Source organism: Oncorhynchus mykiss, chromosome 6 (assembly GCF_013265735.2).
Source record: "Oncorhynchus mykiss isolate Arlee chromosome 6, USDA_OmykA_1.1, whole genome shotgun sequence".
Classification (NCBI taxonomy): domain Eukaryota; kingdom Metazoa; phylum Chordata; class Actinopteri; order Salmoniformes; family Salmonidae; genus Oncorhynchus; species Oncorhynchus mykiss.
This window is the reverse complement of record NC_048570.1, coordinates 54,840,251-54,867,159: the sequence shown is the minus strand read 5'-3', so window position 1 is coordinate 54,867,159 and position 26,909 is coordinate 54,840,251. Positions and strand designations below refer to the sequence as shown.

Here is a 26,909-nt window from a genome sequence, read left to right as displayed (position 1 = left end):
GGCACACGGGCTCACTCACACATGCATGTACACACACTGTATACAAATACACACCTATAGGCATAATAATATGCACACAGCCATGCACGCACAAACACTAACATGGACACAATTACCATCAAATGCTAGGAAAAGCTTTGACAGGTTGGCAGATGCTAAGTGGGTCATTAAATCTATTGGTGCGTATATTACAAACATACAGTATAGCTAATCAGAATGTGAATAACGTGTTGGTGCACTTATTATAAGCGTAGCGGTAACAAGGATGTGAATATCTAGCTGAGTGAAAGAGACTCTAAAAGGTGTCAAGGCCTCAGAGGCAAAAAAAATACATTTGTCAAAAACTCTGACCACCACCATTGGGAGCACTAACCTAATGTTCTAATAGTGAATGCACCTTATTTAGATCATAACAGAAAGGTACAGTAGCTTCAACTCACATCTGATAAAATGGCTGAATTAGGGATGAGCCAAACAAGGTGGATGCCTCCTAGCATCTGAACTGCACTCGTAATAGTTTGAATTGAATGTAGCCAGTGTGCTTGTCCAAGCATGGAGCTAGATGCATCATAGCAACAGACTGAGCTTCTGTTTGTATGATAACAGAGAGGTACTGTAGCATTAACCTCGTTTCCAGGTTATTGCGCACAGCACATATAAGCCTGAGACATCAACCATTCTAAATTGACCTTAGTGGGAGGGACCATAGAATTTTATTGGAGTTTTATTGGAGAATTTTATTTAATTTGAGCAAATCCGTAACTTGGGCAACTTCTTCCCATCAATCTCTGCGTGTTACCTAGCAATAACAAAAATACTTACGATTTGTCAGATTGAATGTGCCCTTCACTATGCAAATAAGCGTTTAAAACACGTTTTACATCCATGGTCTCCCATTTTCCACCTGTAGAAGATGACGCGGTAGCTTACTCAGAAAACGGGAGTTTGTGCATAAAAACATGTTTTTTCATGTTCATTAGATAGCGAAACACAAATTCAAGCACAATTATTGTTCCTAGAGATATTGGACATGCCTCTGTTGACTGGAAATGTTATTTTGGTGATACCGAATAGTTTAGATTTGGTTGATCAAGGACACCAGGATAGGGAAGTTTCAACAATGAGCCATCTGTCTGTAAAAAATGGCTCGTTGTGGGACGAAGCAATGACTGACCCAACCGCTTGATATAAAACGAAAGAGAAGCTAAGCCGCTAGTGCAACACTGAATGACATGTTCCTCAATGACCTAGCTAGCTAGTTAGCTCGCTACAGTAGTAACTTCATTATCACAATTAACATGTTTTAATGAAGCAGCAACTGCCTGTTCTGCGCCAAGTCATTTCAGTATCGAGACAGCTCAGTTGCTGCTGCTGAACGTAAGAGGTGCCCTAGACACGTGGGGGGTAGGTGTTGTGGGAGGTGATTGGTTGGCAGATTAAGCCATTGAATAACGTGCCTTGTATCCTTGCCTTAGCGGGGTCGTCAACAACCTTGACGTTCAGGTTTTCAGGGGAAATGGAAGAGAGCGCCTCGGTCGTGACTTCCGCTTTCGGGCGTCAACAAGGCGACACTCCGTCTTAACTCCTCTTCCACATTTAGTGGATTGGTTGAACAGTGCAGAGGAGAACCGCCCCCAGGGTTCTCGTCAAGACCAGAATGTGGGGGATCTAGTTTCAGCCGTTTTGTTTTATGCCTGCTACGTTAGGTTGTATCCTAACGAATGCAAAGTTTGATGCTGTGCTCCAATAGACCTTCTGCACATTTGGGCGAAGTGTCTGGGAATGAGATTACTGTAGCGTTCACTGATGTGTACACACAAACACACACACACGCGCGCACACACACGCACGCACGCACGCACGCACGCACGCACGCACACACACACACACACACACACACACACACACACACACACACAACTAAGCTTTTTATTAGAGTGTGCTAGCAAGGAGAAGAAAATATACGGAGCTCAATAATGAGATTGATCATACAGTAAGTGTGGAATGAAACGGCAAGCATTAAAATAAACCATCAATCAGCTTAACCGAACATGTTTAGGGTAATGATTTTTAGAATGATTGATTTCAGACTAGTTCAATGGAACGGTCAATAAAGTTCAAATAGATTGTAACTAAAAGAGTAATTTCATACTTGACTGAACACACAGGAGCAAACACACATGGAAGGCACACACGTGAGCCCACACACGGCACACACACACACACACACACACCTGAGGGAATCAAAGACTGAGGCAGCCGGTCACTCAAAAAAACTAAACGGTAGCACACAGTGGTTTTCAGGAGTGTCTCTCCCCTCCTCCTTCTCCCTATCTCTCTGAACCAAATATGACCATGTGCCCAATCACACACTCACTACTTATTTGTAGTAAGCTGTGTATGTTCTTTAGACCTGTTGAAAAGCAGAGTGATGTATTAGCATCCCAGTCTTACCTTTATGCCTCTGCCTCTGTGCTACTCAGTAGACCCCTTACACACCCAACGTAGCTTCAGCTCCAGCCTGTAAAAACATACACGCATGAATCAGGATCTAGTATATACTCACTCACAAACAGAGCACATAATAACGCATACAGTACCAGTCAAATTTTTGGACACACCTACTCATTCAAGGGTTTTTCTTTATTTTTTAAAAATGTTCTACATTTTAGAATAATAGTGAAGACATCAAAACTATGAAATAACATATATAGAATCATGTAGTAACCAAAAAAAAACGAAACAAAAATCTAAATATATTTTAGATTTTTCAAAGTAATCACTCTTTGCCTTGATGACAGCTTTGCACACTCTTGGCATCCTCTCAATCAGCTTCACCTGGAATGCTTTTGAGAGTCCAACTAAGCGCAAACCAGATCGGATGGCGTATCACTGCAGAATGCTGTGGTAGCCAAGCTGGTTAAGTGTGCCTTGAATTCTTCGCTGTAGTTCACTGACAGTGTCACCAACAAATCACCAACAAAGCACCCCCACACCATCACAAAAAATAAAAGAGTAACATAAAGAAAAACCCTGGAATGAGTTGGTGTGTCCAGACTTTTGACTGGTACTGTACGTGTCCAAACAAGCTCCCTGAGGAAAAGATAATCCCAACACCAATCCCAGTTTGTGAATAAACAGCTGATTCACATAAACCCCGAACATAAATGTACGACAACAACCTCAAAACCCTAACCCACCAATGACCCAGAGCACTGACTTTGTGTGTATGTCTTGAAACCCACTGTGCAGTACTTCAGTGTTCTCAGAGACATACTGTACTGTTCTCCCCCCGTAGAATACTTCATCCGTCTCTTTGACAGGAAACCTTAGAACGGGAAACCTTTTGTTCCACCTCTGCAACCCCCAATTACCTTAATCTTCTTACTCCAGTAATCCCAGCAGGGGAACCTTTTTGATGTGACACGCTCGAACGAACATCAAAGTTGGCGTCTTGATGATGTGGGCACTGTGGGCTGGGCTGTATGTGCCTGTGTATGCCCATCAGAGCAGGACTAGTGGATTATTCTGGGATAGGAGGAGAGAGGGCCCAATAAAAGGCATTGGATGTGATGGATGGATGTGATGGGCAGAGGAATCTGTGAGCAAATATGAGCAGATTCAATGGAGGTGAAGTGTGGGAGAGATTGTGTGTGTGTTTACTATATGTATGTGTGCATACAACTTTAACAGCCTGCATGGGCTTCTAGCATCAGCGAGGGAGGACATTCATTCTCCTCTATGTGCTAAGGCTAGCACTGACATGAAACTCAGTCATAACTACGCTACATAACGACAGCAGCTTCACCAGAACACAACAAAGCACTCAAGGACAAGACTCCTACTTTGATTCCAACAACAAACACACACACGACCATCGGAACTATCCACTCTTTTTCCCCTTCACTCCTGTAATTCAAGGCCTTTCTCAAAGGTCAGTGTCTCAGTGTGTGTGTGTGTGTGTGTGTGTGTGTGTGTGTGTGTGTGTATACGTCTGTGTGTAAAAACATGTAATTCATCTTATTTTTGTATATGTTGGCAAATGTTTTATAAGAAAAATAAGGCCCTTGCACCTGAGAATTCACGTTTGATATGATAACTCCCTCCTAAGGGCTGTTTCCAAGCCCTTGGCTTCGCCTCAGGCCTAAGAACAGCCTTAGTCGGGAGTTATCACACGATAATCCCTGGGTACTCATGCCTTATTGCTTAATTGTGTTGATATTACATAATCACTTTTTGTATTACCAGATGCCTGTCGGAACAAATTGCCTAATTTCATTCTTCAAAGGACTTCTTTGATCTTTAGTATCTGAATGACCAATCGCTTTCCAAGCATAAAGTAATTTTTAATGCTGCCTGATATAACTCTTTGCCAGAGGAATGTGCAGCATCAGGTGTCTTTTTGGTATGAAAGGAGTCCGATGACTCTTGGAAATACTGAAATGAAATAGATAGTGCTAACCTGTCCTATTTATGTGGGATTTAAGCCTGCAGATTTCTTCTAATGCGTGTAACACTGAACATAAATATAAAAACAATATGTAAAGCGTTGGTTCCATGTTTCATGAGCTGAAATAAATAATTCCCCAAAATGCACACAAAAAGCTTATTACGCTCATATTTTGTGCACAAATGTATATATCTCCCTGTCAGTGTGCATTTCTCATTTGCCAAGATAATACATCCACCTGACAGGTGTGGCATATCAAGAAGCTGATTAAACAGCGTAATCATTACACAGGTGCACCTTGTGCTAGGGACAATAAAAGGCCAATTTAAAATGTGCAGTTTTGTCGCACAACACAATGCCACAGATGTCTCATGTTTTGAGAGAGCAGTGCAATTGGCATGCTGACTGCAGGAATGTCCACCAGAGCTGTTGCTAAAGAATTTAATATGAATTTCTCTACCATAAACTGCCTCCAAGATTGTTTTAGAGAATTTGGCAGTAAGTCCAACAGGCCTCACAACCGCAGACCACGTTTAACCACGCCAGCACAGGACCTCCACATCCGGCTTCTGCACCTGTGGGATCATCTGAGGAGAGGTGGTGGGGGGATGGGAGGTGTATTTCTCTCTGTAATAAAGCCTTTTTGTGGGGAAAAACTAATTCTGATTGGCTGGGCCTAGCTCCCCAGTGGGTGGACCTGGCTGCCAAGTGGCTGGGCCTATGGGCCAAAACATTGCTGTACCTCTGCACAGTCATGTGAAATCCATAGATTAGGGCACAATGAATATATTTCAATTGACTGATTTCGTTATATTAACTGTAATCTTTGAAATTGTTGCATGTTGTGTTTATATTTTTGTTCAGGATAGCATGCAGTATTTATTCAACAGATGGTGTGGAATATGGACTCATTCACCTAAGTGAAAGTTTAAGATGTGAACTGTCCCTTTAAAGTGATCAAATGCAATGGGTACTTACAGAATACTGACATATATGACTGACTTGGGTTTCAACCACAAGACTGTGTTAGCCCACAACCTCGTGTCCTCTGCTGAGTGTATGTGAGGGTGATTTCCCTCTCGGCCTATTTGAGATTCATAACTTTGGAATTGCAGCATGAAGATCAGAGCAACCTCTTTTAGAGGCAGGCACAGAATCAGACGCCCGTCTGGCCTCCACCCGCTGGAGATCTACTTAAAAGTTTGGATCCTCACAGTTTTGAGGTCTTAGATCAGCGACAACAAGACAGGGCTTCATTAGAGAAGCCCTCTCATATAAAAGCTGTTATACAGTATGTAAGAAAGTATTGGAATATTCCAAGGGGCATGAGGGTAGAATAGAAAAGAAATAAGTAGAAGATGACAGTGCTTCTGCCTAGTTATATGACTTTCTCATCACTGACAAGTCAATTTTCATGTATTTTACCTTTATTTAATTTGGCAAGTCAGTTAAAAACAAATTCTTATTTTCAACGACGGCCTAGGAACTGTGGGTTAACTACCTTGGTCAGGGGAGAACGATAGATTTTTACCTTGTCAGCTTGGGGATTTGATCTTGCAACCTTGTGGTTACTAGTCCAACGCTCTAACCACTAGTCTACCTGCCACCTACGTATATAAAAGTCCTGATAATTAAACCAATTACGGTTGTACGGAATAACACAAATACTTTCCCTTTGGAGAATCTTCAAAGAATGTTTTTGATTTAAAAAAATATAGTATATGTTTTAAATTAAATATCCTTCGAATGTTCTTCAAACATTCATTAAAAATGTTGTGCACACAATCTGTAACAACCACCACAGAACATTCCCCAAATGTTCTCATTGGGTTTCCAGGAACAGAACGAATGTGTTCTGGGAACGTGCTTGCAACATAAGGTGAATGTTGCAACAGATCTCTCAAGGTCTGAGGGAGCGTGCAATTGCCATGTTGACTGCAGGAATGTTGCCGGAGAATTTAACGTCCAACCGGCCTTAAAACCGAATACCACGTATATGGTGATGTGGGGGCGAGTGGTTTGCTGATGTCAATGTGGTGAACAGAGTGCCCCATGGTGGCGGTAGGGTTATGGTATGGGCAGGCATAAGCTACAGACAACGAACACCAGATACGGACTGTTTATCTGATCCACGCCCATAACTTTTTATTAAGATATACAATATGTGACTAACAGATGCATAATGTGAAATCCATAGATTAGGGCCTATTGAATTTATTTAAATTGAATTTGTAATATGAAATGTAAGTCATCAACATTTTTGAAATTGTTGCGTTTATATTTTTGTTCAGTATAGAAACAGGTCTATAGTTTCCCTTGTCTGTTTTGCTGCCCTTCTTGTGACAGCTCTGTATAGTGAGGTAAGTAGTTGGTTGTTTTGTCTCGTTTCTACCGAAGTAATTCATTTGGAAATGACCCAAGCTGCTTGCTCTAGCTAGCTACGGTAGCAAACTAGATAGTTAACTATCAGGTTTGTCTGTCAGCCTACAGTCTTTACGGTTGTGGTCTAAGCCTGCTGTTCATCAATGAACATATCTGTGAATGTATTTTTGTGTGCTCTTTCCTGTCTGATTATCCATCCGCCTGATAAACATATACGCATACAATAAACTGAGAAACCAATCTGGCCATTTCGATGGATGGAATGAAAGTGCTGTGTAACGTTATGATGATACTCCAGTATATGTGTATGTGTGTTTGTGTGTAATGAGATTTGATTGATTGAAAGTGCTGTATAGCATCATGATTTAGTTGAGCTTATTAGGATTCCCATCAGCTATTGCACACGCAGCAGCTACTCTTCCTGGGGTATCAAATGATTATACTGTGAGTGTGTAAGTAATGGGAGGCGTATTGTAACTGTAACACACAATTTATTATGGAAACCCCTAAGAGGTGAGAGAGAAAGTTAGAGAGAGAGAGAGCGAGACTATGATCCTGACCACAATTGTATCCTCTGTTCCTCTCGCACTCTCTACCCCCCGTTGTTGCTCTGTTCCTCTCTCACTCTCTACCCCCCGTTGTTGCTCTGTTCCTCTCTCACACTCTACCCCCCGTTGTTGCTCTGTTCCTCTCTCACTCTCTACCCCCCGTTGTTGCTCTGTTCCTCTCTCACTCTCTACCCCCCGTTGTTGCTCTGTTCCTCTCTCACACTCTACCCCCCGTTGTTGCTCTGTTCCTCTCTCACTCTCTACCCCCCGTTGTTGCTCTGTTCCTCTCTCACTCTCTAGCCCCCGTTGGTGCTCTGTTCCTCTCTCACTCTCTACCCCCCGTTGTTGCTCTGTTCCTCTCTCACTCTCTATCCCCCCGTTGTTGCTCTGCTCCTCTAGGTCAGTGAAAGCAATGTGGAGAGTCAGGGCTCAGCAAAAGTGCAATTTGTTGGTCTCATTTGTTGAATTTGGATCCGAAAAGTGGATGTACCTACATACAGTAGCTGCTCAAAACAGTTGCGTGGCATATTGCTACCGATGTACACTACATGACCAAAAGTGTGTGGACACCTGCTCATCGAACATATTCTAAAATCATGGGCATTAATATGGAGTTGGTCCCACTTTTGCTGCTATAACAGCCTCCACTCTTCTGGGAAGGCTTTCCACTAGGTGTTGGAACATCCCTGCTGGGACTTGCTTCCATTCAGCCGCGAGAACATTACTGAGGTCGGGCACTGATATTGGGCGATTAGGCCTGGCTCTCAGTTGGTGTTCCAATTCATTGGAGGTCACGGTTGAGGTCACGGCTCTGGCCAGGCAAGTCAAGTTCCTCCACACCAATCTCGACAAACCATTTCTGATTTATCTCGCTTTGTGCACTGTGGCTTTGTCATGCTGAAACAGGAGAGGGCTTTCCCCAAACTGTTGCCAGCACAGAATCGTCTAGAAGATTTCCCTTCACTGAAACTAAGGGGCCTAGCCCGAAACATGTAAAACAGCCCCAGACCATTATTCCTCATCCTCCAAACTTTACAGTTGGCACTATGCATTGGGGCAGGTAGGGTTCTCCTGGCATCAGCTAAACCCAGATTCGTCCGTCGGACTGCCAGATGGTAAAGCGTGATTCATCACTCCAGAGAATGTGTTTCCACTACTCCAGAGAATGTGTTTCCACTGCTCCAGAGTCCAATGGCGGTGAGCTTTACACCACTCCAGCCGACGCTTGGCATTGCGCATGGTGATTTTAGGCTTGTGTGCAGCTGCTCGGCCATGGAAACCCATTTCATTTTGCTCCTGACAAACAGTTCTTGTGCTGACGTTGCTTCCAGAGGCAGTTTGGAACTCGGTAGTGAGTGTTGCAACTGAGGACAGACGATTTCTATGCACTATAGCACTCGACGATCCCATTCTGTGTGCTTGTGTGGCATACCACTTTGCGTCTGAGCCGTTGTTGCTTCTAGACGTTTCCACTTCACAATAACAGCACTTACAGTTGACCGGGGTAGATCTAGCTGGCAAGAAATTTGACGAACTGACATGTTGGAAAGGTGGCATCCTATAACAGTGCCATGTTGAAAGTAACTGAGCTCTTCAGTAAGGTCATTCTACTGCCAATGTTTGTCTATGGAGATTGCATGGCTGTGTGCTCTATTTTATACATCTGTCAGCAACGGGTGTGGCTGAAGGGGTGTCAACATACTTTTGTATATATAGTGTAAGTATAGTACCCTGAGGGTGGTGTCAGTAGACCAGCGTCGGGGACCCTGCAAAGGCCCCTTCCCAGAAACCGCAGGTGCTGGTCGCTGAAGGCATTAAAAATGCAGCATGTGCATTCACTTTGTAATGGCTACAGTGGAAGGAAACGGGGAGCCAATCGTGTGGCACCAGGGGGTGTGGACCGAGCTGTTACTCATAATTTGAAAGCATGCTACTCCCTGGTGAAGTTTGAAGGGCGCAAGAGAGGATGTGTGGCATGCATCCAGAGTGGACGCAGGGCAAAGACTGGGAAATGTTGAAACCTCCTTTGGATGCTCTGTGTGTTCTGTGCAACTTTGCAGGATGGGGCTGTGCTTCCAGAAGTACCATGACAGTGCGAAATATACATTTGTCCCACAAGTCTTATTGGGTAATTGTGTACTTTTTTAAATTGTGTTTTGTATTTTCTCTTTTCACCGAATTGCTGTCAAAGTAGGCAACTCAAACCTGGTCTGTACTGAATCTTGCTGAGACAGGTTATCTACATTTTGAAAGTCTATGAATAGTTGCTTGCATTTTTACATAAGTAAGAATCGTTGTCATTCAAATAGCCTTCTTTGTGTGGGTTTTGAAATACTTCCTGAATATTGTCCTCTGGTCACATTTGGGAAAATATACTATACATTTTCAGTGAATTATTTAGTAAAATTTACAGTGCCTTCAGAAAGTATTCATACACCTTGATTTATTCCACATTTCGTTGTGTTACAGCCTGAATTCATAATTATTTTTTTTTAATTTAAATTCTCTCACCCATCTACAGTCGTGGCCAAAAGTTGAGAATGACACAAAAATTCATTTCCACAAAGTTTGCTGCTTCAGTGCAAGTGGTGCGTACTGGCGGCAGAGAAGTCAGACGCAGTTTCCAACGGCGCAGTTTAATAATAAAAACCCACCAGAAAACAGAACAATCAATAAATGGGTACATAACACGACGCACACCAGACATAACGTGCACAAGCACTTACAATAAACAATACCGGACAAGGACGTGGGGGGGACAGAGGGTTAAATACACAACATGGAATTGATGGAATTGAAACCAGGTGTGTGGGAAGACAAGACAAAATAAATGGAAAATGAAAGGTGGATCGGCGATGGCTAGAAGACCGGTGACGTCGACCGCCGAACGTTGCCTGAACAAGGAGAAGGACCGACTTCGGAGGAAGTCGTGACATTCAGTGTCTGTAGATATTTTTGTCTGACGTTACTATGGAATACTGAAGTATCATTACAAGCATTTCATAAGTGTCAAAGGCTTTTATTGACAATTGCATGAAGTTGATAAAAAGAGTCAATATCCTGACTGATGGCAGCCCATTCTTGCTGAATCAATGCTTGGAGTTTGTCAGAAATTGTGGGTTTTTGTTTGTCCACCCGCCCCTTGAGGATTGACCACAAGTTTTCAATGAGATTAAGGTCTGGGGAGTTTCCTGGCCATGGCTTCAGGGCGCCCTGAAGCCTTTTTCACAACAATTGAACCGCTCTCCTTGAAGTTCTTGATGATCCAATAAATGGTAGATTTAGGTGCAATCTTACTGGCAGCAATATCCTTGCCTGTGAAGCCCTTTTTCTGCAAAGCAATGATGACGTCATGTGTTTCCTTGCAGGTAACCATGATTGACAGAGGAAGAACAATGATTCCAAGCACCACCCTCCTTTTGAAGCTTCCAGTCTGTTATTCAAACTCAATCAGCATGACAAGAGTGATCTCCAGCCTTGTCCTCGTCAACACTCACACCTGTGTTAACGAGAGAATCACTGACATGATGTCAGCTGGTCCTTTTGTGGCAGGGCTGAAATGCAGTGGAAATATTTTTGGGGGATTCAGCTCATTTGCATGGCAAAGAGGAACATTGCAATTAATTGCAATTCATCTGATCACTCTTCAAAACATTCTGGAGTATATGCAAATTGCCATCATACAAACTGAGACTGCGAAAATTGTGTAATTCTCAAACTTTGGCCACGACTGTACACAAAATACCCCATCATGACAAAGTGAAAACATGTTTTAGAAATGTTTGCAAATTTATTGAAAATTAAATACAGAAATATCTCATTTAGATAAGTATTCACACCCCTGAGTATTGTATTTTATTTATTATGGATCCCCATTAGCTACTGCCAAGACAACAGCTACTCTTCCTGGGTCCAGCAAAATTAAGGCAGTTATACAATTTTAAAAACATAACATATTTCAAAACACATTAAGTGTGTGCCTTCAGGCCACTACACTACTAACACATATCTACAACACAAAATCCATGTGCACGTGTGTGTATAGTGCGTATGTTATTGTGTCTGTGTATGCATGTGTCTGTGTCTGTGTTTGTGTCTCTTCACAGTCCCCGCTGTTCCACAAGTTGTGTTTTTATCTGTTTTTTAAATCTGATTCTACTGCTTGCATCAGTTATTTGATGTGGAATAGAGTTCCATGTAGTCATGGCTCTATGTAGTACTGTCCATAATCTGTTCAGGACTTGGGGAATGTGAAGTGCCCTCTGGTGGCATGTCTTGTGGGCTATGCATTGGTGTCCAAGCTTTGTGCCTGTAGTTTAAAACAGACAGCTCGGTGCATTCAACAAGTCAATACCTCTCACAAATTCAAGTAGTGATTAAGTCAATCTCTCCTCCACTTTGAGCCAGGAGAAATTGACATGCATAATAATGTTAGCTCTCTGTGTACATCCATGGGCCAGCCGTGCTGCCTTGTTCTGAGCCAATTGCAACTTTCCGAAGTCCCTCTTTGTGGCACCTGACCACACGACTGAACAGTAGTCCAGGTGCGACAAAACTAGGACCTGTAGGACCTGCCTTGTTGATGGTGTTGTTAAGAAGGCAGAGCAGTGCTTTATTATGGACAGACTTCTCCCCATCTTAGCTACTGTTGTATCAATATGTTTTGACCATGACAGTTTACAATCCAGGGTTACTCCAAGCAGTTTAGTCATCTGAACATGCTGAATTTCCACATTATTCATTACAATATTTAGTTGAGGTTTAGGGTTTAGTGAATGGTTTGTCCCAAATACACTGCTTTTAGTTTTAGAAATATTTAGGACTAACTTATTCCTTGCCACCCATTCTAAAACTAACTGCAGCTCTTTGTTAAGTGTTGCAGTCATTTCAGTCTCTGTAGTAGCTGACGTGTATGGTGTTAAGTCATTCGCATACATAGACACTCTGGCTTTACTCAAAGCCAGTGATATGTCGTTAGTAAAGGGGCCTAGACAGCTGTCCTGGGGAATTACTGATTCTACCTGGATTATTTGGGAATGCAATCTCAACCACACTGCACACTGCCCTAACCCATCTGGACAAGAGGAATACCTATGTGAGAATGCTGTTCGTCGACTACAGCTCAGCATTTAACACCATAGTACCCTCCAAACTCGTCATCAAGCTCGAGACCCTGGGTCTCGACCCCGCCCTGTGCCACTGGGTACTGGACTTCCTGACGGGCCGCCCCCAGGTGGTGAGGGAATTGGTCCACCCACACAGACAGCATTGTGAAGAAGGCGCAGCAGCGCCTCTTCAACCTCAGGAGGCTGAAGAAATTCGTCTTGTCACCAAAAGCACTCACAAACTTCTACAGATGCACAATCGAGAGCATCCTGTCGGGCTGTATCACCGCCTGGTACGGAAACTGCTCCGCCCACAACCGTAAGGCTCTCCAGAGGGTAGTGAGGTCTGCACAACGCATCACCGGGGGCAAACTACCTGCCCTCCAGGACACCTACACCACCCGATGTCACAGGAAGGCCATAAAGATCATCAAGCACAACAACCACCCGAGCCACTGCCTGTTCACCCCGCTATCATCCAGAAGGCGAGGTCAGTACAGGTGCATCAAAGCTGGGACCGAGAGACTGAAAAACAGCTTCTATCTCAAGGCCATCAGACTGTTAAACAGCCATCACTAACATTGAGTGGCTGCTGCCAACACACTGACTCAACTCCAGCCACTTTAATAATGGGAATTGATGGGAATTGATGTAAAATATATCACTAGCCACTTTAAACAATGCTACTTAATAAAATGTTTACATACCCTACATTATTTATCTCATATGTATACGTATATACTGTACTCTATATCATCTACTGCATCTTTATGTAATACATGTATCACTAGCCACTTTAAACTACGCCACTTTGTTTACATACTCATCTCATATGTATATACTGTACTCGATACCATCTACTGCATCTTGCCCATGCCGCTCTGTACCATCACTCATTCATATATCTTTAAGTGCATATTCTTTATCCCTTTACACTTGTGTGTATAAGGTAGTAGTTTTGGAATTGTTAGCTAGATTACTCGTTGGTTATTACTGCATTGTCGGAACTAGAAGCACAAGCATTTCGCTACACGCTACACTCACTCTGCTAACCATGTGTATGTGACAAATAAAATTTGATTTGATTTGATTTGAGAGGCTTCCATTAAAGAACACCCTCTGTGTTCTGCTAGACAGGTAACTCTTTATCCACAATATAGCGGGGAGTGTAAAGCCATAACAGCAGCAGACTATGATTGATAATGTCAAAAGCTGCACTAATGTCTAACAAAACAGCCCCCACAATCTTCAAATCATCAATTTCTCTCAGCCAATCATTAGTCATTTGTGCTTGTTGAATGTCCTTCCCTATATGCGTGTTGAGGTTCTGTTATCAATTTGTTTACTGTAAAATAGCATTGTATCGGGTGAAACACACTTTTTTCCAAAAGTTTTCTAAGGGTTGGCAACAGGCTTCTACCGCCAAGCCATAAGACTCCTGAACAGCTAATCAAATGGCTACTCAGACTATTTGCATTTCCCCCACCCCTGCCACTCTCTGCTATTATCTATTCATAATCTAGAGGCAAAAGAAACGCACACCTGTTTAGTCGAGGTGCTGGGTAGCAGGGTGGAACACTTAAAAAATAAAGGATGCAAAAATATTTATGTCCAACGTTTCGACAGACAAGCTGTCTTCATCAGGGTATAATGACAAACACTGCAGGATGACTCATTTATGTAGTGTCAAAAGACACACAGGTGTCTGTATTCATGGCCGGATGTGGCCTGATATCATTGGTTCATTCTCATATATTAAAATAGCATACAAAAAACATAAATGGATAGCGTACAATCATATTTGTGCATCTGAGCTCCTAGAGTGTGCGGCGCTCCTTTATTTTGTAATTATCTATGCATAGCCCCTTTAATAACTGTACCTACATGTACATTAATACCTCAATTACCTCGACCCCAGTGCCCCCTGCACATTGACATTTGACTCTGTACCGGTAACCCCTGCTATTGTTATTTACGGCTGCTCTTTAATGATTTGTTATTCTTATCTCTTACATTTTGGGGGGATTTTCTTAAAACTGTGTTGATGGTTAAGGGCTTGTAAGTAAGCATTTCACTGTAAGGTTGCATTCGGTGCATGTGACAAATACAATTTGATTTGAGGCTGACTCCTCTGATATTTGAGCCACTAAAGGGGGCTTTACTACTCATAGGTAGCGGAATACCTTTGCTTCCCTCCAGGTCTGAGGGCACATACTTTCTAGTAGGGTTTTTCAGTAATTTTCCATCCAAGTTGTCAGACTCGGGTGGCATGTCACTGTTGAAAGACAACGATAATTTTTTTCACCTCTTCCACACTTCATTTCTGAAATAAAAAATGACGAAGCTTATCTTTCATGATTTGGTCAGATATACTTGGATGTGTAGTGTCAGCATTTGATGCTGCAATGTCATACCTAAGTTTGCTAATGAAAAAAAACATGAAAGTAGTTGGCAATATCAGTGGGTTTTGTGATTAATGAGCCATCTGATTCAATGAATGATGGAGCTTAGTTTGCCTTTTTGCCCAAAATGTAATTTAAGGTGCTCCAAAACATTTGACTATCATTCTTTGTCCATCACCTTTGTTTCATAGTTTAGTTTATTTCACTTTTTATTCAGTTTAGTCATTTGATTTCTCAATTTGCAATACTTTTGCCAATCAGTTGTGTTTGCCATACCTTTTGCCTCATCCCTCTTAACCATACCATTTTTCAAATCCTCATCAATCCAAGGTGATTTAACAGTTTTGCCAGTCATTTTCTTAATGGGTGCATGCTAATTAGTGACAGGAATAAGAAAGTTCATAAAAGCTTCAAGTGCAGGGTCTGGCTGCGCTTCATTACACACCACAGACCAGCTAATACTTTTTATATCATCAACATAAGAATCACTACAAAACATATTGTATGACTTCTTATACCCTATATTAGGCCCAGCCTTTGGAACTTTGGTTTTCCAAGATATGTCTACTACATTGTGATCACTACATCCGATGGATTTGGATACTGCTTAAAGCAAATTTCTTCAGCATTAGTAAAGATGTGATCAATACATGTTCATGATTTCATTCCTGTGCTGTTTGTATATACCCTGCTAGGTTGACTGATAACCTGAACCAGGTTGCAGCCTCTGGTTACAGTATGAAGCTTTTCTTGGATGGGAAGCTTGATGAAAGCCAGTCAATATTGAAATCACCCAGAATAATACATCTCTGTTTTTATCACATACATTATCAAGCATTTCACACATATTATCTAGATACTGACTGTTAGTACTTCGTCTATAGTAGCTTTCCACAAAAATGGGCTTTAGGTGAGGCAGATGAACCTGTAGCCATATTACTTCAACAGTATTTATCATGAGACCCTCTCTAAGCTTTACAGGAATGTGGTTCTGAATATAGACCGCCATTGGCATTCTTGTATTTTCTGTAAATGTTATAACCATGCATTTATACCACTGTATCATCAAAGGTATCATCGAAGTGAGTTTCAGAGATTGTCAGAATATGAATGTCATCAGTTACTAGCAAGTTATTGACTTAATGAACCTTGTTTCTTAGGCTACATATGTTAACATGGGCTATTTTTAGCACTTTTCTGGGATCCTTGATTGTTTTCATTGCTTTACTGGGAAGCATAGCAGAAGTAGACATGCTCATGCAATTTATGTTAGTGCAGGGTGAGCTGGACTTCCTACTATGGCACACTGCCTCAGTGCTAACAGCTCATAGGCACTTGATTACTGCATAAAATAGCTGTGGGATCAGCAGAGGCGTTCAGAGCAGTTAGAAGGACATACATTAGGTTACTTACATTGTGTTTTCCAATGCCCCTGGGACAATGTACATTTGCTGAAGCATTATGACAACTCAGCAACACAATGATAGGGATTAACTGAGCTGGGCTTGGGTCATTGATAAGTCATTGTCTCAACGCAGCCTTATAATGCTGTGAAAGGGTCCAGGAACCCAAATGATTTGGGTGGATCCCATCCTTCTTATAAAACAAGCTTTGTTTCCAGAAGGTATCAAAATTGTCACTAAATGTTACTACCACATAATGTCATTGAATCCCACATGAACTATGAAAGACTACATTTTCTGATGCTGGTTTGAAATGTTTGGGAGCAGCTTATCGATGTATCATTTGAATAATTTGTATGTTTGAATAATTTGTATGTTTTAAGATAATGGATAAAGTGTTCCACTCTGAAATTGTATAACAGTGTGAAATGTTTGAGAATCATAAGAAGATAAATCTGAGGATCTGTAGATCTGTTAGAGTCATAATACTAGGGTATTATGTTCTTTAGTAGGGATGTAAGCAGAGTGAAGTTGTAAAACAGATGATAGAAAAACATTCAAGGTTTTCAAACCAAGAGGGCCCTAACGGGGGAGGGGAAGTGAAAGACTTGAAGAATGTGACAAGATTGATGGTTCTTTCTCTATGATGTGGTCAGTGGAAAAAATACTGGCTGTTTGAGTTGTTTGAGTAGCCTAAAGATAGGAATGTGTGTGTATTATAAAAGGACTGGGTCCTAATTTTTTACTTTAGAGCTCTCGTGAATAAACTGTACGAACCTTTTGCAAAATCTGAGAGACTTTGCCCAGTTATTATTGAACCCAGGGTCTTACAAACCTCTGGAAATTGGTCAAAGATTAAAGGATTGTTGAATTATCATCACTGGGATTGAAAATTCTCGTGACAAAGGTGCAGGTAGATCAGGCACCAGTGCAGGGAAGCTATTCCTTATGTCAATCTGCTCCGAACCTTTCGTAGTCACTTCCGTCCGCTTAGCAGCATGCCACTGCCTTCAGCTTCCACGACTTGTGACATGGAACCAGTGCTGATTGGAACAGTCTTTTTGCTGTTCTCCGTCTACTTCATTACAAGATGAAGGAGGAGAAGCAGATGGAGGCAATACTTTGTAGAAGCATCTTTGGCAATGAGTCTTTCTGGGTAAGTCACTTTCCACACCTGGATTGTGCAACATTTGCTAATTATTCTTTTCTAAATTCTTCAAGCTCTGTCAAATTGCTTTTTCATCATTGCTAGACAACCATTTTCAGGTCTTGCCATAGATTTTCAAGTAACTTTAAGTCAAAACTGCAACGTAGCCACTCAGGAACTTTCATTGTCTTCTTGTTAAGTAATTCCAGTGTAAAATTGGCCTTGTGTTTTAGGTTGCCCTTCTGAAAGGTGAATTCATCCCAGTGTCTGGTGGAAAGTAGGCTGATACAGGTTTTCCTCTCGGATTTTGCCTGTGCTTAGCTTCATTCCAATTATTTTTCTAACCTCCTGAAAAACTCCCCAGTCCTTACTGATTACAAGCATAACATGATGCAGCCACCACTATGCTTGAAAATATGGAAAGTGGAACTCAATAATGTGTTGTAATGGATTTGCCCCAAACATAACACTTTGTATTTAGGACAAAAAGGGAATTGTTTTGCCACATTTTTTTGCAGTATTACTTTAGTGCCTTGTTGCAAACAGGATGCATGTTTTGGAATAGTTTTATTCTGTACAAGCTTCCTTCTTTTCACTCTGTCAATTAAGGTTAAACTCTAACAGTTTTAAAGTCACCATGGCCTCATGGTGAAATCCCTGAGCGGTTTCCTTCAACTGAGTTAGGAAGGATGCCTATATCTTTGTAGTGACTGGGTGTATTGATACACCATTAAAAGTGTAATTAATAACTTTACCATGCTCAAAGGGATATTCAATGTCTGCTTTTTTTTTTACCCATCTACCAGTACGTGCCCTTCTTTGCAAAGCATTAGAACACCTCCCTGTAATTTGTGGTTAAATCTGTGTTTGAAATGTACTGCTCAACTGAGGGACCATACATTTGAATGTGTAGGATACAGAGAGGAGGTAGTCATTCAAAAATCATGTTGAACACTATTATTGCACACAGAGTGAGTACATGCAATTCATTATGTGACTTGTGAAGCACATTTTTACTCCTGAACTCATTTAGGCTTGCAATAACAAAGGAGTTGAAAAGGTATTTACTCAAGACATTGCAAATGTACATTTTTTATTCATTTGTAAACATTTGGAAAAAAATAATTCCACTTAGAAAGTAAGGGGTATTGTGTGTACGCCAGTGACATAAAGTCTCAATCTAATCCATGTTAAATTCAAGCTGTAACACAACAAAAACAAATTTAAAGTCAAGGGGTGTGAATACTTTCTGAAGGCACTATAAAATACTCATGTGTTTTGTTGTCGTGTTGAGTGTCTTTACACAATGGAATAAAAATGTGTGTAATTCCTATTGAGATGAGTGTGGTGTCATATCAAAGAAGAGGTTGTGCTCTTTTAAAACTAAGCTAACTTAATTATAATTTATTCTTTCTTTGTTGTTTTTAGCTATGTCTATTTGTTTGAAATGTGTGATGAAATTGGCTTGATTTTAAAAAATCTCAGTAATCTACCGCAGCATTAAGGAATTCTATTGGGGTCTAAAGGGTTAAATGGCCTTTTCTGAACCTTTATTGTGCAGTAAATCATTGAATGGTAACTAAACCCATAGACAATGAGTCCTAGGGCGGTGGCAGTCGTGACATTTTGGCACCCGGGGTTTGTCAAGCAAATAACTTCCGGCCTCACGTTAAATAATATAAAACACACTTAGCATCTCCTGTCTTCCATGTATAGCCTGCAAGCCACTGATGCAGACCTTGGAACGTCTATATTTAAAAAAAGTCAAATCCATGTAATATAGCCTACACCATCACCATAAATCCATTATTTATATTGACAGGTCTAAATAAACATGATATGAAGAAAATCTGGTTTATTTCAGAAGAATAGAATAGCATTCTATGCGTTGTCCTTATTTTAGGCCCTGATTTAGCTACAGTTGAAGTCAGAAGTTTACGAAAACTTAGGTTGGAGTCTTAAAACTCGTTTTTCAACCACTCTAACAAACTATAGTTTTGGGAAGTTGGTTAGGACATCTACTTTGTGCATGACACAAGTGATATTTACAACAATTGTTAACAGACAGGTTATTTCACTTATAATTCACTGTATCACAGTTCCAGTGGGTCAGAAATGTATATACACTAAGTTGACTGTGCCTTTAAACAGCTAGGAAAATTCCAGAAAATTATGTCATGGCTTTAGAAGTTTCTGATAGGCTAATTGACATCATTTGAGTCAATTGGAGTTGTACCTGTGGATGTATTTCAATGCCTACCTTCAAACTCAGTGCCTCTTTGCTTGACATCATGGGAAAATCAAAATAAATCAGCCAATACCCCAATACCTCATCCTTGGGAGCAATTTCCAAACGTCTGAAGGTAACACATTCATCTGTACAAACAATGGTATGCAAGTATAAACACCATGGGATCAACCAGTTGTCATATCTCCTAGAGATGAACTTACTTTTGTGTGAAAAGTGCAAATTAATCCCAGAACATAAGCAACGGAACTTGTGAAGATGCTGGAGGAAACAGGTACAAAAGTATCTATATCCACAGTAAAACAAGTCCTATAACCTGAAAGGATGTTCAGCAAGGAAAAGGCCACTGCTCCAAAACCGCCATAAATGTCACACCCTGACCTCAGAGATCCTTTTAATTCTCTATTTGGTTAGGTCAGGGTGTGGCTAGGGTGGGCAAATCTAAGTTTTCCACTTCTTTGTTGGCCTGGAATGGTTCCCAATCAGAGGCAGCTGTCTATCGTTGTCTCTGATTGGGGATCATATTTAGGCAGCCTTATCCCACCTGTTGTTTGTGGGATCTTGTTTTTGTGTAGCTGCCTGTGAGAAGCCCAGAATCTCACGTTTAGTTTTCTTCTGGTGCGTTTCATATTTATTAAACATGTGGAACTCTAAGTACCCTGCGCCTTGGTCTAATCATTCAGACGATCGTGACAATAAAAAAGCCAGACTACGGTTTGCAACTGCACATGGGGACAAAGATCATACTTTTTGGAGAAATGTCCTCTGGTCTGATAAAACAAATATAGAACTGTTTGGCCGTAATGACCATCGTACTGGTTTTAATGACATCACAAAATAGAAAACAATATGACATTAGTTTTCTATAGCTCCCCACTGACCATTCCTCACATTCTTATATTAGAAATATTGATCCAGTATTCACTTTTGGATGTGTTAGAGTTTCGACGGGAAAAGCTGTCTGTTAACAAAGTTTATCCTTTGGTTGATACTAAAGGGGGAGAAAGAGCCCCCCTTCTCCTGTAATTTACAACAGGGTGTGAACTGTCATACCAGCCCAGTTCCCTCCTCCCCTTTTCTGTGGGTGACAGAAGGTCTGGTCTTGTCAACCATTGTCAAGCTGATCTGAACCATTGTGATCCTCACAGGGCAGTTAGGACAAATATATATAAAAATATATATTCTCAGCTCCACTACTTCCCATGGCTATGCTCAATGTGTTCCCCTGAATGAATAAAAGTCAAACAAAATAGTCCTGGATGGCAAGGAGCTCGGATCCAGCGGTGTACTGGGTTGTACGCAGTACCCTCTGTAGCACCTTACCGTCGGATTGCCAGGCAGTTGCCATACCAAGCAGCGATGCAGCCAGTCAAGATGCTCTCAATGGTGCAGCTGTAGAACTTATTGAGGATCTGATGGCACATGCCAATCTTTTCAACCTACCGGGGTGGGAAGACGCATTGTGTTGCCCTCTTCACAACTGTGTTGGTGTGTTTGGACTATGGTTGTCACAATAACAGTATGGCAAGAAAACAAACCTTACACGAATAGGTTCTCCTACTGCCACAGTTTGTATTTGTAATTGTATTTATTAGTGATCCCCAAGCTACTCTTTCTGGCTCCCAAACACATTAAGGCACTTACATCATCTGTACCGGGCAGATGGCAGACAGCGTGTATGGCATCGGGTGGGCGAGTGGTTTGCTGATGTCAACGTTGTGAACAGAGTGCCCTATGGTGGCGGTGGGGTTATGGTATGGACAGGCGTAAGTTACAGACAATGAAAACAATTGCATTTTATCAATAATGCAGAGATACCGCAACAAGATCCTGAAATGGTGGTCACACCAGATACTGACTGGTTTTCTGAACCACGCCAATGACATTTTTACCTTTATTTGACTAGGCAAGTCAGTTAAGAACAAATTCTTATTTTCAATGAAGGCCTAGGAACAGTGGGTTAACTGCCTTGTTCAGGGGCAGAACGACAGATTTTTACCTTGTCAGCTCAGGGATTCAATCTTGCAACCTTTTGGTTACAAGTCCAACGCTCTAACCACTAGGCTACCTGCCACCCCATAAATGAATATCTGTATTCCCAGGTATGTGACATCCATAGATTAGGGCCTAATTAATATATTTAAATGGCCTTATATGAACTGTAACTCAGTAAAATCTTTGAACTTGTTCTATGTTGTGTTTATATTTGTGTTCAGTGTATAAACTGCTACAGACCTATATCTATCCTACCCTGCCTTTCTAAGGTCTTCGAAAGCCAAGTCAACAAACAGATTACCGACCATTTTGAATCTCACCATACCTTCTCTGCTATGCAATCTGGTTTCAGAGCTGGTCATGGTGCACCTCAGCCACGCTCAAGGTCCTAAACGATATCTTAACCGCCATCGATAAGAAACATTACTGTGCAGCCGTATTCATTGATCTGGCCAAGGCTTTCGACTCTGTCAATCACCACATCCTCATCGGCAGACTCGACAGCCTTGGTTTCTCAAATGATTGCCTCGCCTGGTTCACCAACTACTTCTCTGATAGAGTTCAGTGTGTCAAATCGGAGGGTCTGCTGTCCGGACCTCTGGCAGTCTCTATGGGGGTGCCAAAGGGTTTAATTCTTGGACCGACTCTCTTCTCTGTATACATCAATGATGTCGCTCTTGCTGCTGGTGAGTCTCTGATCCACCTCTACGCAGACGACACCATTCTGTATACTTCTGGCCCTTCTTTGGACACTGTGTTAACAACCCTCCAGGCAAGCTTCAATGCCATACAACTCTCCTTCCGTGGCCTGCAATTGCTCTTAAATAAAACTAAATGCATGCTCTTCAACCGATCGCTGCCTACACCTGCCCGCCTGTCCAACATCACTACTCTGGACGGCTCTGACTTGGACAACTACAAATACCAAATACCTTACGTGGACAACTACAAATACCTAGGTGTCTGGTTTGTAAACTCTCCTTCCAGACCCACATCAAACATCTCCAATCCAAAGTGAAATCTAGAATTGGCTTCACAACAAAGCATCCTTCACTCATGCTGCCAAACATACCCTTGTAAAACTGACCATCCTACCAATCCTCGACTTCGGCGATGTCATTTACAAAATAGCCTCCAATACCCTACTCAACAAATTGGATGCAGTCTATCACAGTGCAATCCGTTTTATCACCAAAGCCCCATATACTACCCACCATTGCGACCTGTACGCTCTCGTTGGCTGGCCCTCGCTTCATACTCGTCGCCAAACCCACTGGCTCCATGTCATCTACAAGGTAGATGTACAAGGCTAGGTAAAGTCCCCCCTCATCTCAGCTCGCTGGTCACCATAGCATCTCCCACCTGTAGCACGCGCTCCAGCAGGTATATCTCTCTGGTCACCCCCAAAACCAATTCTTTCTTTGGCCGCCTCTCCTTCCAGTTCTCTGCTGCCAATGACTGGAACGAACTACAAAAATCTCTGAAACTGGAAACACTTATCTCCCTCACTAGCTGTAAGCACCAACTGTCAGAGCAGCTCACAGATTACTGCACCTGTACATAGCCCACCTATAATTTAGCCCAAACAACTACCTCTTTCCCTACTGTATTTATTCAATTCATTTATTTATTTTGCTCCTTTGCACCCCATTATTTTTATTTCTACTTTGCACATTATTCCACTGCAAATCTACCATTCCAGTGTTTTACTTACTATATTGTATTTACTTTGCCACCATGGCCTTTTTTTGCCTTTACCTCCCTTATCTCACGTCATTTGCTCACATCGTATATAGACTTGTTTATACTGTATTATTGACTGCATGTTTGTTTTACTCCATGTGTCGTTGTATGTCTCGAACTGCTTTGCTTTATCCTGGCCAGGTCGCAATTGTAAATGAGAACTTGTTCTCAACTTGCCTACCTGGTTAAATAAAGGTGAAATGAAAAATAAATAAAAATAAAGGGAAACGTGTTTCATTATGTATTTATTTTTCCTGAATTTCACTGAGTAGGATAGTCCTCCCCTTCCTCCTCTAAGGAGACTCCACTGGTGCAATTGGTTCTGAGGTGGAGAGTGATGAGAATAGCTATATAAAATAAAAAGTCAGGTCATCTTTACAGCACACTTATAAGAATGCACACACGTACAACCCCCTTCTTTGTATTAAAAGATAACAGAAGGAAAAAACATGTTTGCTTTTTTTGTTCCATCATGTTTGAAATGCAAGAGAAAGGACACACAGCATTATTCCAGCTTAGGCGCAATTTAGAGATTGCCCACTAGATGGCAGCAGTGCACATGCAAAGTTTTATACTGATCCAATGAACCATTGCATTTCTGTTTAAAATGTTGTGTCAAGACTGCCCAAATGTGCCTAATTGGTTTATAAATACATTTTCAAGTTTATAACTGTGCACTCTAAAACACTAACATGATATTATTCCACTGTAATAGCTACTGTAAATTGGACAGTGCAGTTAGATTAACAATAATTTAAGCGTTTTGACCATATCAGATATGTCTATGCACTGGGAAATGTTCTTGTTACCTAAAATATCATGCTAATCACATTAGCACACGTTAGCTCAATTGTCTCGTTGGGGTACACCTATCCCGTAGAGGTCAAGGGCTTGTAGGTAAGCATTTCACTGTAAGGTCTACACCTCTTGTATTCGGCGCATGTGACAAATAACATTTGATTTTATTTGATTTATGAGCTGATCTCAGTTGGCAGTAGAACACAGGGAGAGGACAGGGATGGCTATTCATTGGCTGGTTCAGCCTTCCAGAATGTTCCACAGGCCCATGGCCTCCCCTCAGGCGTCAGCCAACCACTGGCTCCCAGGTCCATTACCCAGAATTATCCCTGAGGGCTGATGGGAAAGAGAATGGACTGGACTGAAAACAGGGATGGCAGGAAGCTGGATGGACAGGGAGAAGGGATGGTGAGGAAGTAAGGAAGCCCAGGATGGCAAACTCAAACTTCTGCGTGGAGGGGGGAAAGGAGAGGGGGCGAGAAGGAAAGTAGGATATGGATCACGGAGGAGAGAGAGTGAGAGGAGAGGGGGATTGCTGTAGGTGCTGGGCTAAAGATGAAAAACATTAAGTTTATCGATCCCGTTGAGGGAGCAGATATTTTTTGTATATGACAATTAAATATTCTTATGATGACAATAAAATACAAATTCTTGCACTATATATCAGAAAATGATATGTCCACCATTGTTTGCTCAGGCAAATTTGCCAAACTACCAATTATAACTCCTGCTTATAACCTTAGTGATGTAGGCAGCCAATGGCCTACTTCTATCTAAGATGTTAACACAGATTCACGTGAAATCACAAGCCCGAAGACTGAAATAAGACAAACATCTGTTTCCGATTCCACTTGAAATAACTACAAAACCCTGCCATCTCCTGCACGTCATCTCTAGCTGACACCTTTGCTAACAGATATTGTGTCAATTTAAAACTTACACGTGACAGTTCACAGAATTAGCCATTTAAAGAAATGTCAATTTATTCATTACTATACTTAGCTAACATTAGATATTTCAACCAGAGATTCTTAGCTTTGTCTCGATTCGTCAGTCTCGTCCAGATCATAATGATCACATCATAATCATCATTTGTAGTTCTTTATGATAGCCACATTAGCATTTCACTTTTGGGGGGTAAATACAGGTGTATATATTGAAGGTGAGTGTATTTCTTCTGCTCGTGTTGAGGTTCCAACCATTTCAAACATATAGCTCCCGGCTCACGTTTCCTGGGCTATGAGATTCAGCCTGTGGTACTCTATAGGATTCTCACAATCCTAAAGGATATTGTGTCACCTGTACAGTGGCAATTTTAGCATGTACATCTTGGTGGAGCAAACAAAAAAATGTGGGATGCAGGCCAGCCAAGGAACAACACAACACTAAACAATACATTAATTGCACTATAACGGTGACAAATGGTGCCCACAAACTGTTAGGGCCTACAATAAAGCTGTCCCAACAGCAGTCCCAACACCTTACCACTGCTACAGTTCATTCCGCGTCATTTACTGCCTTTAAAAAAAAAACGTAACTGATATGGCTGACTTGCTTAAACAAATGTGGTTTCTAATGACAATTGAGACGCACAAACTATGACATAAGGGGACGACAAGCGGATAAGAGAAAATCTGTAATTTCGATTAAGACATTAATGAGCGAGCTAGGACGGACGTAGTCAATATAACTATTTGTTCAGCCCTTTTGTAATGTACAGCAACAGGATTCATAACATGGGCCGATCTTACATATAAACAGACAATGAAAGCTCTTACAATATTTGATGATTACATTTTTCTAAAACCGGTTATAGGTAAACAATCACACACCGGCCACAAAGATGTGTTTACAATACCGCGTTGGTGAAAACAGACCAAATTATTACAGTGAGGCACATGGGCTACTAACAGCTTCCTACACAACATACACTTACTGTAGTATTACTTTAGCTACAGTATACATATCTCTCTGGCATCCAATATAATTTATGAAGCAGCATAAGATATTTTTGGACTCACGGCTGTCATTCATGAGCAAATTTTGTCATCAAAGAGAAAGATGCCGGATTTAGAATTCCGATTTGAATGACCGTTCAAAACGGGTTTTTTTTCCCAGTCGTAGCTCGTTTTTCCCGAGTTCCCAGTTGTCTTGAACTCACAGTTAGCCACTGATTCCTTCCCAAACAACTCATTGTTGAATTTGCGATTTCCAACTAATGTTTATGTCCAATGAGCACCGAGACGTTTTATCTCTGATTTCTCTTCAAATGACAAGGATTGAAAAGGATTTGATTGTCGACTTGACTTCATGGGGACGACTGCTAGCTAAGATTTTGAAAGTATGATGTTGACATGATCAGTCCAACCAAAGCTACTGTAGCTATAATGGGATTGGATGTCATTCTATCTGCGGCCAATGACCTTGAGCCTTATTGGATGGTCACTTCTAATATAACTATATGGCAGAACCCAAGAGGCAATAAACTATCAAAATAAAGAAAGTCGCACACTCCATGTATCTTCCAGCGTTTGAATGGGTATTTACCAACATTTCGGCATCACTGTGCCTTCCTCAGGGGGCAAACAATTTTGAGCTCTAACCTTAGAATTGGGGATGACGTACTGTCCCATGAGTGACAGACAACTGAGCCAATCAGGCACAACACTGTATTTTCTGTACAGAAAC

The 26,909-nt window shown here is 41.5% G+C and overlaps 1 protein-coding gene across 2 annotated transcripts in view; it reads right to left on the bottom strand.

Moving 5' to 3' along the window:
* Positions 1-26,909, bottom strand: part of LOC110526161 (LARGE xylosyl- and glucuronyltransferase 2) — a 161,354-nt gene that overhangs the window by 87,319 nt on the left and 47,126 nt on the right. For both annotated transcript variants that reach the window (XM_021606819.2, XM_021606822.2), the window contains exon 3: positions 2,455-2,521. The gene's annotated coding sequence lies outside the window, so the exon portion shown is untranslated. The remainder of the gene's footprint in view (positions 1-2,454; positions 2,522-26,909) is intronic.